This window comes from Schistocerca nitens, chromosome 8, assembly GCF_023898315.1.
Source record: "Schistocerca nitens isolate TAMUIC-IGC-003100 chromosome 8, iqSchNite1.1, whole genome shotgun sequence".
Classification (NCBI taxonomy): Eukaryota; Metazoa; Arthropoda; class Insecta; order Orthoptera; family Acrididae; genus Schistocerca; species Schistocerca nitens.
This window is the reverse complement of record NC_064621.1, coordinates 25,322,633-25,342,350: the sequence shown is the minus strand read 5'-3', so window position 1 is coordinate 25,342,350 and position 19,718 is coordinate 25,322,633.

Sequence of the window (19,718 nt, the reverse complement as noted above, 5' to 3'; positions counted from 1 at the left end):
GCGTCCTTGGCAGGCTTAAGGTATTCCTGTATTTTCCTGGTGGGCTTGTAAATTACGGTCAAGATCCTCCCTATTCTTTCCGTTACATTTTTAACAAACGGCAGGGAAGCCTTAGATTTTGCAGTAGCCTGTACGTCACTATGGTTTCTGCGTGGCTGTCTCAACGCCCGTTTTATTTCGCCGGACGAATATCCGTTCTTCGTTAGTGCATTGTGGAGATGTTCCATCTCAGCGTCGAGCAACTCAGATTCACAAATATTTCTAGCTCTGTCAGCTAACGTCTTGATAAGACCCCGCTTCTGTTGTGGGTGGTGGTTCGAATCCCGGTGCAAATAACGGTCCGTGTGCGTGGGTTTGCGGTATATTGATTGGCCCACACTTTAATTTTCGTTTCTAAGAGATGTTTATGTGGGTACCACTAAAAGAAATGTTTGAAAACATTTTAGTATACATCTACTTTAACAAACTTTAAAGAACCTATCAGGACCTCCGACCTAAGGGAACACTCAGTTTTGTTGATGTTCAGAGTCGTAACAACAAAAGCATTCCGATTCACTATAGGACACATACGTAAAATAAGAAGACGTATTAAGATGAAAATTCGAGGTCGGCTTCTCCTCTCTCCACTTGTTCCGCCCAGTGCGCGGTAGTCAGCTTTACTATTTCGGAGCCTGGAGCAGGCGGTTGTGTTTTGGTCTCCTCGGGGCCTTCGCTGCGCGAGAGACGGCGGTAGCGCTGGCGTAGGGGCACCGCGCAGTCCTCGCTTTTACTCTCTGCCGGTGCTACAATTTCCTCACGTGGAGTTGTCTGCGAGATCTTTCGCTTTCTGTGTCCGTGCCCACGTAGGTCGTTCGTAGAGGCCTGCCGGTCGCTCCCATTACTGCTGTCCACCGTGTCTGAGGCGTCCTCAGACACCTTACTTTTGAGCCACTTTTTTGTTTTGGAGACTTTCGTGCCCGTTCGAATGTAACTCGAACTATTTGTTGCTAGAACCTGAGACGGGAAACCAGTATTCATTGCTTCCTGCACGGTGGCTGAACTTGGGTTTCCGACTACATCAGGCTACGGTTGTTCGATAGCGTGAACTTCCATCTCTGCGTGCCGAACAAGCACTGGTTCTCAAGGTTGTGTCGCAACGCCTTGGACTGTCTCACAGACACAGAGGTTGTGATGTACTTCTGTCGACAACCGAACTTTCCCTCGGCAGTTGGACAGGCCGCCCCTTTTTATTAGGACTCTCATTCCGAAGGTGATCCACCTAGGTACAAATTCCGCAGGTCTGCTGTATGAAACGTACGCCCTGCATCCCCTGATGAACAAGCACGACGGGAAGTGCTTGCATAAATCAGTTCGGATAGACCGAACACCACAGGCGACTTGAAAGTGGTGTGAGGGGTCCACTTCTACCTGGATACCGATTTTGTTATGTAATTCATGAAAAATGACCTGAAACGGTTGTGATTTGTCGAAGAGATTCTATCTTTGACACCACTGAACCACTGATGTTATCTGAGTGGCAGCATCTGTTGTAAGTAGGAGCGCAGTAGCAGTTTCCGTTGCACTCTGTTATAGGTAGGATGTACGAGTAAGATTTAAAGCTAGTGGCTACCTGTGAGAATTTAGTTGTTGCTCTGTAGACGCAGCATAATACAGTTTTTGTAAAATGAAGTTGTTGTTGTTGTGGTCTTCAGTCCTGAGACTGATTTGATGCAGCTCTCCATGCTACTCTATCCTGTGCAAGCTTCTTCATCTCCCAGTACCTACTGCAACCTACATCCTTCTGAAACTGCTAAGTATATTCATCTGTTAGTCTCCCTCTACGATTTTTATCCTCTACGCTGCCCTCCAATACTAAATTGGTGATCCCTTGATGCCTCAGAACATATCCTACCAACCGATCCCTTCTTCTGGTCAAGTTGTGCCACAAACTTCTTTTCTCCCCAATCCTATTCAATACTTCCTCATTAGTTATGTGATCTACCCAGCTAATCTTCAGCATTCTTCTGTAGCACCACATTTCAAAAGCTTCTATTCTCTTCGTGTCCAAACTATTTATCGTCCGTGTTTCACTTCCATACATGGCTACACTCCATACAAATCCTTTCAGAAATGACTTCCTGACACTTAAATCTGTACTCGATGTAAACAAATTTCTCTTCTTCAGAAACGCTTTCCTTGCCATTACCAGTTTATATCCTCTCTACTTCGGCCATCATAAGTTATTTTGCTCCCCAAACATCAAAACTCCTTTACTACTTTAAGTATCTCATTTCCTAATCTAATTCCCTCAGCATCACCCGACTTAATTTGACTACATTCCATTATCCTCGTTTTGCTTTTGTTGATGTTCATCTTATATCCTCCTTTCAAGACACTGTCCATTCCATTCAACTGCTCTTCCAAGTCCTCTGCTGTCTCTGACAGAATTACAATGTCATCGGCGAACCTCAAAGTTTTATTTCTTCTCCATGGATTTTAATACCTACTCCGATTTTTTCTTTTGTTTCCTTTACTGCTTGCTCAATATACAGATTGAATAACATCGGGGAGAGGCTACAACCCTGTCTTACTCCCTTCCCAACCACTGCTTCCCTTTCATGTCCCTCGACTCTTATAACTGCCATAAGTTATGAAAGTGATGAATGATATTGTTTGTGCTAACACAGAGTCAGTAAATGTTAGGTCGTAGTTATATCTATAAAAGTGTAAGGTGAGTATTATTAATTCGTAACGCTATAAGATTATCAAGAATTGAAGTGACACTGATCATTAACAAACATTAACCATTGTCCATGGAAATTAGAGACGAGTAATGAATGGACTCTGTAACTCAAAGGGACAACAACTGGAACATATTTTTAAGGTGATCAAATTTGGTATATTTAGTTTTAAATATGCAGCAACGCGACATGTGAATTTCGCTCAGTTTTACAATACTGACTCTTGAATGTAGGAACCAGATATTTCCCACCAGATTTAATGTCTAGGTTGATTAGGTGTACCCGTTTAGAAATCTTTTGCGTGTTTTCTAATACTCATACACAGAAGTTAAATTTTGGAATCTATTTTGTCAGACATTTTCTCATGTAAAAATCCAGGTGTTTTTAATTACGACAGTAAGTGAGAATTGTAGAACAATTGAGAATTTCACTATAATATAAAATGTTTGATATCAGATTTTATGAAGGAGTATATTTTGAATACAATTTTCAAACTGAAGCATTCGGTCTTAGCATATCCCCTTATCTGTACCTGATCGTCTTCAATGTCGTGTTTATTTAAATCCAATGAATATTTTTTAAAGGAAATCATTTTTCAATCAGAATCAGAAAAATATTTATGTGACGGAATCAGAAAAAGTATTAATAGTTGTAACAGAGTCAATGCGAGCAGCATTTGCACAGCGCTGAGCCAATATCCAGTATTTTGACTAAACATATGCAAGGTTATTCATTTATCAGCTAATGTACTGATGTTATTTGTATGAATGTATTTTACGGCCGGCATTGTACTTCGCCGTGCCAAGAGTGAATTTTTTATATGCCTACTGTGGAGCAGTGGCGGAAACAGAAAAACCTCAAGGAGGGAGACCTAAAGATATCTTGAGCTACCTTCACTTTTACCGCAATAAAAAATAATCAAAGTCACATGCAAAGCTTAAGAAAGATTTATTTAAACTGATTATACACACAAACAATGCCATCTTATGATATAAAAAAGTTACAATTTGTTTCTCTTCCTTAAATGATGAATTGTACGTACCTATTTTACCTGGAAAATTGGTTAATTACATCGTAGATATGACAATCGATCTCAGGGTGAGTGTTCAACAGAGCTAAGCGAATAGTCCGTATTTATAACGCTACGTATCGAAGGTTCTCTGTACAAGAAAACTGTAGAATATTGGCGACTTTTCTCGAACAAATGCCAGACAGAATAAAGTATCGAGATCACTTGAATGGCCGCGACTTTTCTCGTAGGTACGCGTTAGCTGTCTATGTGCCGGACAGAAACGTATAAAATACGATGACGTGGACGCGCGTGCTACATGGGAGAGTAGAACTACACGATAACTCGATTCAGTCGAGTCGACTGGCGAAAGGAACGAATAGCGTGCTGGCTGACTGGCAGGGCGGCGCGGGTGCCATGGTGGTGGCCCCGCAAGGGGGAGGGGGGAGGGGGCGCCCCGTGCCACCCCCCCCCACCCCACCCCCACATATGTATCCGCCACTGCTGTGGAGAGAAACTGACAGTTTATTGTACAGGGCCTTAGAACTCGTTGCTCACGAGACTGGGTAAATTTCAGAGGGATCGATGTCATTATGAGCTCGTTCCTATACAATGGTCTCAACTATTTTTATTTTTATTTTGTTTTGCAACTACAGAATATGAACATTGTTTACAGGTCTGTTGTTTGTCTGGACATGGGCTCAAATGAAATTTTGGATACACACAATCCAGAAGTTACAGATTTTCAACAAATTTTGTTTGATGACAGTGATGACGAGGGCGAACATGCTGCACACATGGCTCCTATTCTCGATCTGGGAGACGAAGAGATCGATACTGATGCCTCAGAAAGCATAGAAGAAAGAGACGACTCAGAGAGCGAACAGAGTGACACAGACGTAAGTTCAGGTGAGGAAGATGGCGATGTGTATCGTTGTTATAGGAAGAGAGGAAAGAAAATAATCGAATCATTCTATTGGAAAAAGACACCATGCACAAACTGCAGGAAAACCCAAACACAACATTCTCCGCATAAGGATTCCTGGTGTCACTGGAAAAGCAAAACATATGGAAGGAATTTCAAAAACATGAGAATGCTTGTTTGACAAGTAAATGCTGGAAATGATTGTAAAGTACACGAACCAATATATTGAAATTATCCGAAGCAATTACCAGCGAGAACGAAACGCTCACGCGATGGACATAGTCTAGATAAAAGCCTTCATTGGACTTCTATACTTAGCTGGAATGTACAATGGGGAAGGAAGAGTCTTCAAGATTTGTAGGATTCCAAGGGTTTCGAAATCGAAATATTTTGGTTGACTACGAGTGAGTTTTCTGTTACAAGCTCTGAACGCAGAGTAACGGACCTCCTGGCGCCAATTCGAGATTTGTTTCAGAAGTTTGTGAAGAACTGCCAATCTTATTACGCTGAAGGCCAAAACGTCACCATTGACCAGAAACTCGAGGCCTTCAGAGGACGTTGCTCTTTTATCCAATATATACCGTCGAAGCCGGCAAAATATGGAATAAAAATATTTGCTACAGTTGATTCCAAACTATTCTACACCTGCAACATGGAGATATATGCTGGTAGACAGCCAAATGGCCCTTTTGAGCTCAGTAATAAAAGCAGTGACGTGGTTGAACGTTTGGTGGTCCCTTTAATTCAGGACGCAATGTCTATGCTGACAACTGGTTCAGCGACGTAAATGTGCTCCGTGATTTGTCAGAGAAGTACCGGCTGTCATATGTTGGAACCCTGAAAAAAAAGGCAGGTCCCGAAAGAAATGAAGGACGTGAAAACCAGGGCTGCAAATTCTAGCATATTTTCTTACAGAAAAGAATGTACGATCGTTTCTTACTTCCGACAAACTAAAACCACCAAAAAAGTGTTTTATTGATCTCAAGTATGCATTATAACGCTGAAATTCACGAAAACACAGGAGATAAAAGAAAACCTATTATGGTAACTTATTATAACACACACAAAATTGGAGTTGATATGGTTGACAAAGTGTGCTCCGCCCACAACGTTCAGAGTGGTACACGACGATGGCCCCTGGTCGTATTTTATTCGATACTGAATGTTGCTGGTATAAAACCCTAAGTAATTTATATGGGGAATGGCAACGAAAGTCTCCGCCGACGGCTGTTTCTTCGTCAGCTCGGATGGGAACTCTTACAAGATCAACTGATAAAACGAAGCCTGCTTTCCAATCTACCTCGGACCCTGACTACACGCATTATTGAAATTCTGCGCAAAATCGCCGACCCTTAGGTCTTGTTGGTGACAGTGCGCACAATGCCGACACCAATCAAGGAAGAAGGAAGCGTTGCAAAAAAAATGGTTCAAATGGCTCTGAGCACTATGGGACTTAACACCTTAGGTCATCAGTCCCCTAGAACTTAGAACTACTTAAACCTAAGGACATCACACACATCCATGCCCGAGGCAGGATTCGAACCTGCGACCGAGCGTTTCGTTCTCGAACCTGCGACTGAACGTTTCGTTCTCGAACCTGCGACCGTCCGCGATTCCGGACTGCAGCGCCTAGAACCGCACGGCCACCGCAGCCGGCGAAGCGTTGCAAACCCTGCCTCACAACAAGTACAGGACAACTGACAAAATACTCGTATAAATCGCGCGGACAATATCTGTGTGTTCATCACTGTGATTTTGTTTGCCATCAAGGATATGAATTGGGTGCTCCTCCAGAAGAAACATGAAAACGTCTTATTTGTTATATTTTTAGTTGTAAATTACTTTTCAGGACTTTATATGTCGCAAATAGCATTATATTTTTCAAAGCGTAGTTCCTCATTGCTATGTTGTATGTTTATGAAATAATTCTCTAATAAAATTATTAAAAATAAACATAGACCTTATACAATCCTGTAGCTCATCCATACGTGATTTTTTAAAGTATTGTTAATTTGAGGGCATGGATCTCACAGATCCGGCGCCACCATCAGTATGTGTTCATGGGCCAGAATCGGAGGGTTAACTTACAATTTTCTACATTTAGAGCTAGCGGCCAGTCATCACACCAACTACAAATTTGGTCTAAGTCATTTTGTATCCTGCTACAGTCGCTCGACGATGACACTTTCCCGTACACTACAGCATCATCAGCAGGCAACCGAAGATTGCTGCCCACCCTGGCCACGAGACCATTTACATGTGTAGAGAACAATAGCGGTCCTGTCACACTTCCCTGGGACACTCCTGTCTCTGATGGACAGTCGCCGTCGAAGACAACGTATTAGGTTGTATTACTTAAGAAATCTTCAAGCCATTCACATATCTGGAAAACTATTCGGTATACTTGTACCTTCGTTAATAATCTGCATGCGGACACAGTGTCAAATGCTTTTAACAAATATAGAAATGTGAAATCCACCTGTTACCCTTTATCCATGGCTGGCAAGATATCATGTGACAAAAGGGGAAGCTGAGTTTCACTCGAGCGATGCTTTTTAAAACCGTATTGATTTTTTGACACAACCTTTCCCTCTGAAGAAAATTTATTATATTCGTAGTATATGTTCAAGTACTTTGCAACAAACCGATGTTAATCATATTGGCCTGTAATTCTGCGGGTTCGTTCTTGTACCCTTCTCATACACAGGAATCACCTGCGCTTGTTTCCAATTGGTTGGGACTGCGCAGGGCGAGACATTCGTGGTAAATGCAAGCCAAGGAAGGGGCCAATGCTGTAGAGCATTCTTTGTAAAACGGATTCCATCAGGGTCTGGCGACTTACTAGCTTTCAACTCTTTCAGTACGAACACAACGCACTAGTTATTTCCTGATCCGGATACTCGAAAGGTAGGTTAAAAACTTGCACATTTTGATTGCTGTAACCCGCATGTTGTACAGTGCCGGCCGCAGTGGCCGAGCGGTTCTAGGCGCTACAGTCTGGAACCGCGCGACCGCTACGGTCGCAGGTTCGAATCCTGCCTCGGGCATCGATGTGTGTGCTATCCTTAGGTTAGTTAGGTTTAAGTAGTTCTAAGTTCTAGGGGGCTGATGACCTCCGAAGTTAAGTCCCATAGTGCTCAGAGCCATTTGAACCATTTTGTTGTACAGTGGCGTCATCAATGCTGCTGTCAATATGCTTCAATTTTCGGATTCGGTCATTCTCCGACATTAGCCTTTCACAGATATCGTAATTTGCTAACTTGAGGAAACACGAAGAGAGGTAGAGGTCTAATTCGTTTCGTGATAAATACGAAACATCTCGTATCCAACCGTGGATATCGAAACCTGTTGGCCTCCGCAAGTTCCTATCGAAAGTGCGTGAAATTCCTACGAGCGTTTGCAGCCATTTCAGTCATCGGTTTTGGAAAAAGTCACTATAAGCTCACGAACGCAGCTGATGCAGCGAAGTCGCTTCCACGAAACCACAGAACGCCGGGCACCAACGTCAACACAGCTGCGCGGCCGGAGCTCACAGCGTGGACGTGCTGACAGGCGGGCAGCCGGCCAGGTACCGGCCGTGCCCGAGGATGCGTAACTTCGGTGATGTGACGGGAACAGGGGTACCAACCACAGCAAGGCCACTCACTTTAACAAGTGTAACTATACTACCAACTGGAACGTACTGAAAGGTTGCAATATCACTCCGGAACATGTCGCTGCGTGCAGGGGCGATGGCAAGGGGGGGGGAAGGGTGGGGGGGAGGGGGAGCTATTGGGGCTACAGCCTATCCCCCCCCCTTCCCCCCTCCCCCCCGACAATGGAGTATCATATTACACTGAATAAAATGACTTCAGAAATCGGCGAATATCACTGCAACAGATTCAATTACTTTTTTATAATTATGTAGCAATATAGGTTGCAATGAATTTCAAACACATTTTAACAAAAGCGCATATACCTTACTATCTAAACCAATAAATATGATGTAACTTAAAATATACCTTACTATCTAAACCAATAAATATGATTTAACTTAAAATGGGCGTCGTATAATTTATTAATACATATTGGATGTATATTATATGTTGTTGTTTGTTGTTGTGGTCTTCACTCCTGAGACTGGTTTGATGCAGCTCTCCATGCTACTCTATCCTCTGCAAGCTTCTTCATCTCCCAGTACTTACTGCAACCTACATGCTTCTGAATCTGCTTAGTGTATTCATCTCTTGGTCTCCCTCTACGATTTATACCCTCCACGCTGCCCTCCAATACTAAATTGGTGATCCCTTGATGCCTCAGAACATGTCCTACCAACCGATCCCTTCTTCTTGTCAAGTTGTGCCACAAACTCCTCTTCTCCCAATTCTATTCAATATCTCTTCATTAGTTATGTGATCTACCCAGCTAATCTTCAGCATTCTTCTGTAGCACCACATTTCGAAAGCTCCTATTATCTTCTTGTCCAAACTATTTATCGTCCATGTTTCACTTCCATACGTGGCTACACTCCGTACAAACACTTTCAGAAACGACTTCCTGACACTTTAATGTATACTCGATGTTAACAAATTTCTCTTCTTCAGAAACGCTTTCCTTGCATTGCCAGACTTCATTTTATATCCTCCCTACTTCGACCATCATCAGTTATTTTGCTCCCCAAACAGCAAAACTCCTTTGCTATTTTAAGTGTCTCATTTCCTAATCTAATTCCCTCAGCATCACACGACTTAATTCGACTACATTCCATTATCCTCGTTTTGCTTTTGTTGATGTTCATTTTATACCCTCCTTTCAAGACACTGTCCATTCCGTTCAACTGCTCTTCCAAGTCCTTTGCTGTCTCTGACAGAATTACAATGTCATCGGCGAACCTCAAAATTTTTATTTCTTCTCCATGGATTTTAATTCCTACTCCGAATTTTTCTTTTGCTTCCTTTACTGCTTGCTCAATATACAGATTGAATAACATCGTGGATAGGCTACAACCCTGTCTCACTCGCTTCCCAACTGAAACGCGTATGTACTCGGTAGCAGCGATGGCGAGGCATTGCAGAGTCTCTGACCAGAGAGCTATTTGTCGTTCCTAGTCTCCGCTTGACCGCGCGAGAGTTCATTTGCGGTCGAGTTGCGAGTTGTAGTCGGTCGCAGTTGCATGTAGGGAGTCGGTAGTAGCAGTTGCATGTAGGCAGTTCGAGAGTAGTAGCGCATACGAGATGACATAGTCAGTGCTAGTAGCGCGCGAGAGACAGTCGGAGTTGTGTGTGAGGAGTCGGCAGGCGTCGACATGGCACTCTGGTCAAGATTCAGGACGAGGTATATTTTTTAAATAAGGTAATGAAGCAGCATTGCGCTCATCTGATAATGCAATGCATCTTAAGTGTAATTAACTTGTTCAAGAATCGCCCCAATAATAATTTTGTTTTCAAACCAAGCATTTTAACAAAACAAACATTTTATTGAAAGAAAATTTCCCATGCATTTCCTTAAAGAGAAAATTTACTTAAGTTCAAAGAATTTTTGCGATGCAGTTCCTCCAAGCTATGGCGAAAATAAGAGCAGTTGCAGTTTTACTGAGGTAAGAATTTCAGTTTAATTAGTGAACAGGGCCTAAGATCGACATTTCGGTCTATTTGCGTTTTCATTGTCACTGAGATTTCATTATCATTGAATTGACTTACATTTTTGTGGGGAGCTTACACATGGCTCAGATTGCTATTTTTCATTTATTGTCATTGTCATTAAATTGCATTGCTGGGAGGTTACACTAGGTTGTATTCTCGTTGACATTTATATATTGTCCTTTCAAATTTCTGTGGGGAGGTTACACTTGGCGACACCCGGTCCAGGATCGTATTTCGTTGAGAATCTTCTGAAACGTAGCCAGATATCTGCTCTCATTTGCTTAAATATAATTAGCATTTGGCGCAACGCTTTTACTAATTTTGTGACTTTCTTTCCGCAGATCATCGGCAATTCGTTGCTCTGTTGTATTTGTCTTTGTTGCTTTTTGCATTGTGCTTATTTTATTTGTGAATAATTGTGACTATAGTAAAAAAATGCCGCGAAAGACTGTGAATAGTGTATCGCGAGGTATTATGAATGAAGTTACCGACTTAAGCAACTTCACTGATAGTACTTGTGACAGGCAGTGTAATGATGACAATCCTGCATTCACTGACAATCAATGCATTCCAACCACTAATGATGATTTTTGTCTTAATGATGAACAAACGAACTCGGTTATGTCCTCTGTTGATTTGACGACAATCGATGACGCGGGACGCTCTATTGTAATGAGCGCTGCCCAGCTTAACACAACCGGTTTACTAAATTCACGTGACGAAAACACAAATTTGTCTAATGAAAATGAACAGGATACACAAAGTACTACGGATTTATTTAATTCCGAAATAATGTCTGACAGTGTACATCCGACTGATAAACCTTTTTGTAAAGTACAGAATGACCAAATGGTCACACAAAACGCGACAGTTGCAAATACACTGTCAAACAGTACAGAGAATGGAGTAGATAATGTTACATTGGGTCAAATTATGGCAATATTGCTACAAAATAGTGAAGATTTCAAACAACAGTGAACAGGCCAGACAACAGAGTGAAAAACAAGACAACCTTAGTAAAAAATTAGACAAACTTAATGAAAATAACAAACAGTTTAATGAAAAATTAGACAATCTTAATGAAAAACAAGACAAACAGAGTAAAAAATTAGACGACAATGATGAAAATCTCAAACAACTTAGTCAACAGGTCAAACAACAGAACGAAAAACAAGACAAGCTAAATGAAAAATTAGACAACAATTCCAGGCAGCTTAGTGAACAAATTAGAGCCGTTGCCGCGCAGTGCCATGACACTAAGGAACAGTTACACGAGGAAATTGAGGCTTGTTCAAAGAAAAGTAGCGAAGAAATTAGATCTGTTGCGCAAGAATTAAGGGATATGCAAACAGCTGCAACAGAAACACTTAGAGAGGAAATTAGCGGAGTCGCTAAACAATGCTCTGAAAAGGCTACACAATTGCGCTACGAATTTAAATTAATGACGGCAGAACTTTCGCGCACAATGGACGCAAAGATAGACGCGAAATTCGAACAACAGAACACTCAGATTGACGAACGTTTTAATCTTCACATACAAAACATTGATACGCGTTTTCGCAAATTTATTCAGGATCAAAATAAAGTAAAACGTCAAGTAATGGAAACAATCACTACACAGAGACAAGGAGACAAACGTAAAATGCTTGCGAAAGCAAAAACATACGTAGACAACAATATTGCTACAGTGTCCGACAAAATTAATATCATCGAACAGTTGAACGCGGAATTACGTGATGAAATTTCTGATCTTAAATCAAAAACAGATACACACACAGCAGATATTCAGACAGTGACAGACAGATTTGAGCAATTAAAACTAACACAGGATTGCGATGTCATCAAAGCTGGCGTTAAAAAATTGAACGAAACCACACGTAAATTACAAAAACAGATTAATACTTCTGACACTAAAAACGATGATCAGGTAAAAATACTGACTGAAAAATGTGATGAATTGGCCAGTCGTATTGATGTTATTGAAAGTAATAATAATAGCAAATCAGACGATACTTCACCGATTTCGTTTAACCAAACACCAGAATTCCAAAATTTACACCAGACAATCAATGAGATCGATTCGTCTAATAACACATTGCGTAGAAAATTGTCAAGTTTACAGCAAGAGGTAACAGAGATAAAAAATATTTCAGTTAATAACACATCGCAGCAGACGCCACTTTGTGAACATTTGTCAGACTCACGCAGCGCGTATAATATGGGTAATCTACAGAGAGTACGGGATTTAGATTCAGAACAGAAACAAACAAATAGATTCTCTCACAATACAGAACCTGTTCTGTCATACAGAGAAGATAATTTCGATTACAAACATTTTCTATCAGTGAGAAAATTTAAAGTGTTTAAAAATGACAGAACACAGATTCATCCGCTAGATTGGATACAACAATTTAACTTTGCTTTTCCACCGACTTGGCCCGTAACACACAAACTTGAATTTATTTGCAGTTTTTTGGAAGGAGAACCGGCAACTCGTATGAGACCGATCGCGAGACAATGTTATTAGGTAGAAGAGTTTCAGAATGCTTTTCTGTCAGCGTACTGGTCAAAGACGACACAGCGTGGAATTAAAGATCAGTTAATTAGTTTACCAAATTATGAGAACTCAAACTTTCCCAGTGTCACTCAATTTTTTGAGCACATGGTCCAACAAAATCAGTACTTAAGTGAACCTTGCACTTATTCAATTATGTATTTCTAAATTGCCACGATCATTAAGAGTGTCACTTTTAATGGGTCAGCAAAAAGAAAATATTTCGGCATTCAGGGATCTGCTGCAGCTTTTAGAAGTGCAGCAATCAGATTATTCCTTCGTGAACAAAAATTTTTCATATAATAAACAAGGTCAACAAACTTACAGTAATTACGATCAGACACACAATTTCAATAGTAAAGGTAACAGACGCTTTAGGAACGACAACCACCAGAACTTTAATAGCAGACAAAATTTTAACTATCGGTATCGTCAAAATTATGAGCAACAGGAAGCACATTTTGATAACAATAGACGTTTTTCACTACAACAACATGAAAGTCAGCCGGTTAGAATACCTAACCACCAATGTAATGCACAAGGTCAACCTAACTTTAATGATTCGCCGCGTGAACGTATAGTCCCTGGTACAACAAATAGTAACGCACGGCAGCAAGGAAATAACTACGTACAGAGAAGACAGTATTTCAATTCCTATCGCAATGCACCGTATAGGAATGACTATCACGACAGACGTAAAATCGATGAGCACAATTATCAGCGTACGTATAATAACAGTCGATCTTACCAACAGCAAAATCATCCGCAAGAACATATTCTCATGAATGAACCCGACAGTAGGTATCATCCAGAGCGTAATACGTCTGGAAGAAGTAATAGAACAGTTCAAATAGTAGAAATGCCACAACATCCTCCTGATAATAATAACACGTCAGATAGAATCTGACTAGATACTGTACAGGTCGCATCTTCCAGTAACACAAGCACTACCTTTGACACGCAAAATGTTGTTCACGAAAATGTTATTACTTTTGACGACATCAGAGACACTCTCTTGCAGGAAAGACCAGTTGTTCAGAAAACTATTTCACATCCTGTCATCGAAATTAAAATTGGTTCATCGAAATTTTCAGCAGTAATCGATTCTGGATCACCTATGTCAGTTATAAATGAGGAAACTTTTAACGAGTGCAACAAAGAGAATACATATCCTACATTACCTTTAGGCAAAACGAAAGTAAAAGGAGCAGTATCGAGTAAAGGAGTAGACGTTATTACAGACACATTTATCATTTTGTATTGCAGGTCATACTTTTCACTCAAATTTTTGGATTGTTCCTTTATTGACAACAGACGTTATTTTAGGCACTAATTTTCTGGTACAACACGACGCAGTGGTTGATTTTCAGAATTCCTATTTAATGTTGAAGGATGAAAATGTGCAATTGGCTTTAGAAGTTCAGCACTCATTATCGGCAGAAGAGGAAACAATTAATTGTACACAGGTCATTTCCGCGTTACGTAACATAGACTGTAATTCCACATTGTTCACTAACACGTACGTACATAACTATAATACACCAGACGAAGCTGACTACGACGTAATGCAGATGATTTCTGATAAAGCTAAACAAAGCAGTGCAAATAGAGACAACGAACGCACGCAACTACACAAAATTCTTTTACAGCAAGCTCCAGTTTTTGACAATATTCCTGGTACTATGTCCGGATTTATGTATGAATTTCAAGTCAAACAGCACCACACATTTAAAGCAAAGCATTATCCCATTCCATATATCCACCGAGAACAGGTTAAGAAAGAATTGCAGGATATGCTTGACCAAGGAATTATTGAAACGGCAGTAAGTCCGTACATAAACCCGCTACATATTGTTAAGAAAAAAGATGGCTCACTTCGCCTCGTACTTTATTCACGTCACATCGATGACATAATTATTAATGAAACAGATCGACCACAGACTTTAGAGGAACTTCTACAGAAATTTCATGGTACTGCTATTTATTCTACATTAGATTTAAAATCGGGATTTTGGCAAATTCAACTTCATCCGAATTGCAGAAAGTACACAGCTTTTCTCTGTTTTGGTGACTTATCAATTTTGCAAATTACCATTCGGCTTAACTATTTCTTCTGCAGCTTTTATTCGCGGTTTGAACACAATACTTCCGACAGAACTTAAGGACAGAATTACGACGTACGTAGACGATATTCTTATTGCAGAAGCTAACTGGACTGAACACAATATGATTCTTGAACGGCTGTTGCAAACTTTTCGTGCATTTTGGTAAAACTTCTATAAAATTTCTTGGACACGTAATTTCAGCAGAAGGCATTGCGCCTGATCCGGAAAAACTTCAAGCTCTACGTGACTACTGTTTCTACGACAAAGAAACAATTACGCAGTTTTTTGGGCTTAATAAACTTTTTTCGTAAATTTATTCATCACTCTGCTTTAGACACACCTAGATTATGCAAATTAACAGGTAAAAACACTATTTGGTCATGGGATAAGCAAGCACATTCTGAATTTATGAACCTGAAACATGTTTTGTTGAATGCTCCACTTTTATCGCACCCAGATCTTACCAGAAATTTTTCCATCGCGACCGACAGTTGTAACACCGCTTTAGGCGTACATACACTCCTGGAAATTGAAATAAGAACACCGTGAAGTCATTGTCCCAGGAAGGGGAAACTTTATTGACAGATTCCTGGGTTCAGATACATCACATGATCACACTGACAGAACCACAGGCACATAGACACAGGCAACAGAGCATGTACAATGTCGGCACTAGTACAGTGTATATCCACCTTTCGCAGCAATGCAGGCTGCTATTCTCCCATGGAGACGATCGTAGAGATGCTGGATGTAGTCCTGTGGAACGGCTTGCCATGCCATTTCCACCTGGCGCCTCAGTTGGACCAGCGTTCGTGCCGAACGTGCAGACCGCGTGAGACGACGCTTCATCCAGTCCCAAACATGCTCAATGGGGGACAGATCCGGAGATCTTGCTGGCCAGGGTAGTTGACTTACACCTTCTAGAGCACGTTGGGTGGCACGGGATACATGCGGACGTGCATTGTCCTGTTGGAACAGCAAGTTCCCTTGCCGGTCTAGGAATGGTAGAACGATGGGTTCGATGACGGTTTGGATGTACCGTGCACTATTCAGTGTCCCCTCGACGATCACCAGTGGTGTACGGCCAGTGTAGGAGATCGCTCCCCACACCATGATGCCGGGTGTTGGCCCTGTGTGCCTCGGTCGTATGCTGTCCTGATTGTGGCGCTCACCTGCACGGCGCCAAACACGCATACGACCATCATTGGCACCAAGGCAGAAGCGACTCTCATCGCTGAAGACGACACGTCTCCATTCGTCCCTCCATTCACGCCTGTCGCGACACCACTGGAGGCGGGCTGCACGATGTTGGGGCGTGAGCGGAAGACGGCCTAACGGTGTGCGGGACCGTAGCCCAGCTTCATGGAGACGGTTGCGAATGGTCCTCGCCGATACCCCAGGAGCAACAGTGTCCCTAATTTGCTGGGAAGTGGCGGTGCGGTCCCCTACGGCACTGCGTAGGATCCTGCGGTCTTGGCGTGCATCCGTGCGTCGCTGCGGTCCGGTCCCAGGTCGACGGGCACGTGCACCTTCCGCCGACCACTGGCGACAACATCGATGTACTGTGGAGACCTCACGCCCCACGTGTTGAGCAATTCGGCAGCACGTCCACCCGGCCCTTCCGCATGCCCACTATACGCCCTCGCTCAAAGTCCGTCAGCTGCACATACGGTTCACGTCCACGCTGTCGCGGCATGCTACCAGTGTTAAAGACTGCGATGGAGCTCCGTATGCCACGTCAAACTGGCTGACACTGACGGCGGCGGTGCACAAATGCTGCGCAGCTAGCGCCATTCGACGGCCAACACCGCGGTTCCTGGTGTGTCCGCTGTGCCGTGCGTGTGTTCATTGCTTGTACAGCCCTCTCGCAGTGTCCGGAGCAAGTATGGTGGGTCTGACACACCGGTGTCAATGTGTTCTTTTTTCCATTTCCAGGAGTGTATTTTTCAGGAAATTGAAGAAGATGGCTCTACAGTAATCAAAAACATCGCATTTGCAAGTCGCATTCTGTCACCTGCTGAACTAAATTATTCCGTTACAGAATTGGAAACGTTATGTGTTGTATGGGCTTTTACGAGATTTAGACATTTTCTTTATGGAAGACACACCACCGTTTACACAGACCATAGAGCGATACAATTTTTACTTTCAGATAAATTCACACACAACAGGTTAATCAGATGGAAACTTTATTCACAGGAATTTAATTTTACGATTGTTCACACTCCCAGCACACAAAATGTTGTAGCAGATGCACTATCCCGTTCTCTCGGCAACAATCAGCAAGACGTAGCAACCAACTTCTGCAAAGCAAATTTCAGTGTCATGTACATTCAGCAAGTTGCATTTGAAAATTTTATTTCATCGTCATTACAGGACATAGCAAAAGAGCAAAATAAAGACAACGTGTGGAAAGAAATTAAACACCTCTGGCAAAATAAGTATAATATTACGATTAGGAACCACTACACTGTACGCAATGACATTCTGTTCGCCGCTCTCATCCAGACAGCAACAATTGGTTATTATGCATTCCTGACGAACTGGTTAACAAATTAATCTGGTACACTCATTTAAGTTATGCACATTACGGAGCCAGAAAATGTTTTCTTATACTGAGACAGAACTGTTATTTTACCAACATGGTAAAACGTATACGACGAGTTTTAGCGTCATGTAAAATTTGCCAGAAAGCTAAGTCAGACACCACTTCACATATTCCTCCATTATATCCCATTGTACCTGTTAAATTAAGACACATGGCCGCAGTAGACATTTTTGATCCAATTCCGAGAACTAACAGAGGTTTTTGCTACATCTTTGTCGCTGTTGAACTCACTTCAAAATTTGTTACTTTCACTCCGTTACGCAAAGCTACTGCTAAAACTGTTTCGAGAGCATTTGTAAAACATTTTCTATTTCATGTAGGGCATGTGTTGAAAGTAATTTCTGACAATGGATCACAATTTCGTTCTGCTATATGGACACGCATGTTAGGAGCTAGAAACATTTCTCCGATCTATATATCCAAGTACCATGCTTATTCGAACCCTTGTGAACGATTAATGAAAGATATACTTGAAAAGAGAGACAGCATTGGTCGTATATTTTTATTATCGCAAAATCGATTTTCTGTCACTGAGTGACCATCTTCAGTGCTGTATTATATAACTTAAATTAGTAAGCACTGGTGTCAAGCTTACGGCAACCCAGAAGCAATTTTTTTTCTTTTTCTCTTCTTGCTTTCCCTTATAATTACCCAAAGCAATGCATTGCTAACAAACAAACAAAAAAAATGTATCACCAGTTCCAAATAATGCTACCCATTTAAGAGAGTTCTGAATAATACTGAATGATGAACAATGTTTTGTACTATTCAATACTTGCTGGCCACTGAGTGCCAATAATTAGTGTAACTAAATGAATTATGTTAATACTATACCATTCATTAGCTCCTATTTTCAATGATGACTTTTGATGTTTTGGTAACTGGCCAATGAGTGCCAATAATTAGTGTAACTAAATGAATTATGTTAATGCTATGCCAATAATTGACTCTCCTTTTCAATGATGACTTCTGATGAACATTATTCTGTCATACTAAATATGCTTTGTAACTGGCCAAGGACTGCCACTGTTTATTGTAATACGATTACCCATGATGCCAATAATTTAATTTTATGAACATTATTCTGTAATACTAAATACGTGGTACAGAAATGTTCAATAACTGGGCTATGAATGCCGCAAACTACTAATGTAATTCTCAATGAAGACTACTATGTGACTTAATGTCCTTCACCTTCTGACCTAACTACCTGGAATTACTGTAATATCCATTTGTCCTGTCCATCCTCATGATCATGGAGCACTATATTTGGTTTTTGCACTAATTGTACGTTCGTGTGCCTTGTAAGAGCGTGGTGTTGACACGACATGCTGTCCACCACCGTGAGCGATGAAGACGTTATTATGGTCCCACTGTTTGGTGTACCTAATGTACTGCCAAAATGATAACAGGGAATATTAGTACGACATTTCAGTGTCTTGGATACGCTGATAAATACTTCTGGGAAAAGAACTGCAAATTGTCTCACTTGGTGTTGTATTTCTGTGAAAAGATATGGACTTTCAGTGCAGCTGCGTGCAACCTAAGTGCTACAACCATGACGCAATCCTTCCTATTCCTTCCCTAATTCCTGTAAAATGAAAAAGTCATATACAGTGCGTGTGCACTTCCTTTCTTTTGTTAATAAGATCAGTTATCCTGAAATTACTAAAGACTTCTATAGTGCATGTGCACTTTATTACACTCCTTGATTTGTTTGTTTGTTGTAGAAAAATACTAGAGAGTACTACAGTCCGTGTGCACTTTAGTCATTTGTCAATATGATTTGTACTCATTAGGTTTATTTGTCGTAAAAATATTAGTGAGTTTTTCAGTGCATGTGCACTTTATGCCATTTGTACTCATTACGTATATATTTTGTGGTTTTCTGATATGTTCTGTACTACAGTGCGTGTGCACTTTTGCCGTTTATTAATACATTTTGTGATTTGCTGATATATTCTCAACTACACTGCATGTGCACTTATGTCACTTGTCAAAATGATTTTTTACCTTTGCGTTTATATGTTATGAAAATGCTAAAGAGTTTTTCAGTGCATGTGCACTTATGTCATGTGTTAATATGTTTTCTACTGAACTTCAGTGCCTGTGCACTTTTCTCATTTTTCAATATGATTTGTACTCATTCTGTATACTTTTTATGATTTCCTGATAT